We start from the raw sequence: 2,350 nt of genomic DNA, 5'->3' as shown, positions 1-2,350 counted from the left end.
CTGGTATGGAAAGGGAACAAATATTTGTGCAATAGACCAATTGTTACATATGGTTTAGACATTCTTATCTTTTATGAATAAGTGAAAAAGTTCTCATTTTGAGTTAAGATGTGAATAAAGAATGCTCTTTATCTTAACTCTTAAGAGTTAAGTGATCTTTTTAATGAGCCTCAAAAGTCAACTTGTGTTCCTCCATAAGGGACAGATTGACAAAGGGGGATATCAGCCAGAATCTCAATGATCAGGCTAATGTATCCCTTGTGCATTTCCTCAGTGCAAGGAACCATCCTATAGATGTTAACTGCACCTTATTCTTTGGGATGATTTATTGCATTTATATAATTCCTTTAGAATTTTTGTGCTTTTGCTTGATTTCACTAGAAACACAAAATATTTTATTACAGAAAATACCTTCTAATATTTTTTCCATTTTTCAGCTTTCCTTTTTCTATATGAAGGCTCTTATGAATGTACATTAATGACAAGGAGATGCAACTTGGATTACTGATTTCTGAGGTTTATATAGACGGTAACATGATTTTAAACATCAGTTTGCCACATTAGAATGGATATAGCATTTATCTGACAAGGTGATAATTATTTGAAACAAGGAAATGCTGAAGGGTATCTGGTTAAGAGTAAGACATGACTTAAGCAACCTAGCACGCATCTGGTCAAACCAGTGAAGCATTTGTAATCTAAAGATTCCATATCCTGAATCAGATCTTTGTCGACAAATAATGGTAACACAAAGATATCTGTGAAATTATTTATAAATTAGCCAAGTTAAGAATGAGCCAAATGATCCTAAAAGGCTACAACCTTTTAGATAAGCACTATTAAATAATGAACTGTAAAACAGAGAGAACCATAATATATAGATGGGTAATGATTATAATGAACATTCTTAATAGTCTTGGCATGCATCAGAAAACCTATAACTTCTAGGACATAGTGAAGAGACTGTTTTGGACTCAAACCAAAATACTTTAATTAAATGGTAATATTTTACCAGATAAAAATCAAGAATGAACTACTTTTTATTGCTGCGAGGTATAAACAGAATTCATAAAAAGGGATTTTGAGGAATATGCAATTAAATCGCACTCAGGGGCAAAGAGCTTCATTGGCTGGAAGCAGTTTCTGCATTTGTGAATTTGAAGGTGAAACAATACACTACTTGGAAGAGAAATTTCCTTTTCCAGAAACAGCCAGGACCTCTTTTTGTTGTGTCACCAAATATACAAAAATAAGAGATGAGTTATTTCAAACATTTGTTCAATTGAAGTTTTTTAAAAAAATGTTTTCATGCTGTATAATTTGGTGTTTAGCTGAGAAGTCAATCTGCCAATTTTCACTGCTCAGAATCCTCTAAAAAGAACATGATTTGGGGAAGTGTGGCTGATTAATGAACATGAACTTGCAAAGACATACAACTGATACTTGATTCTCATGAAATTGAATGTCAGATAGTTGGAGGGAAAACAATGGCATTTATAAATTTCGTATCTTCTTTTAAAAAAAATTCATTTATTTATTTACTGGGCTGTGCTGGGTCTTAGGTATGGCATGTGGGATCTAGACCCCTGATTAGGGATTGAACCTGAGCCCCCGGCATTGGGAGCATGGAGTCAGCCATGGGACCATCAGGCAAGTCCCTGTAAATTTCCTATATTCTATGAATATATATATATATACATATATACATATACATATACATATATATATTTACTGTTTATTTCCAATTAGAAATATCTTAGTTACCTAGAGCTGAATTTAGTCCATGAAGGTCCACCCAATATGTGTTCAAATATTAAAATATTTAGAATTGTATACGTCATTGTTTCAGGGTTCATGTTTATATGAACATTTGGTGGTTCTGGGGAAGAGAAAGGGAAAAGGGGCAGGGTCTCTGCCTCTTGGTAACCCCTCCCTCACCTCCAGCCCTAAATTATTCTGTAACTTGATGGCTACTGCAGGCAGAGGTCATTCTTCACATGACTTTTTAATGAATTGGCTGTTTCATGCACAGCTGTTTTCATGTCATGAGACAGTGGAGTGAAAGGTACAAGGCTGAGGGAGGTCCCATCCACTCCATCAGCAGAGAGCCATGCAGAAAGCCTTGTCCTTGGCAGGAAAAAGAGAAGCAGCTTGACTTCAAAGTCCTCACTCAGCAGAGAGGATAAACGTCTAAGTCAGCACCCCTTGGATGACCTTTCCCTCATGCAGTAGTGTGTCACCCTTTTCTGAGTCTTGGACCCCCTTTGAAAATCCAATGAGCATTATGGAGCCATCTGATGTGAAGAGCCGACTCACTAGAAAAGATCTTGATGCTGGGAAAGGTTGAGGG

This window comes from Giraffa tippelskirchi, chromosome 5 (genome assembly GCF_054371585.1).
Source record: "Giraffa tippelskirchi isolate mGirTip1 chromosome 5, T2T-mGirTip1v1.2.pri, whole genome shotgun sequence".
In the NCBI taxonomy this organism is placed as follows: domain Eukaryota; kingdom Metazoa; phylum Chordata; class Mammalia; order Artiodactyla; family Giraffidae; genus Giraffa; species Giraffa tippelskirchi.
The sequence above is the reverse complement of the archived record's forward strand: the minus strand, read 5'-3'. Positions refer to the sequence as shown.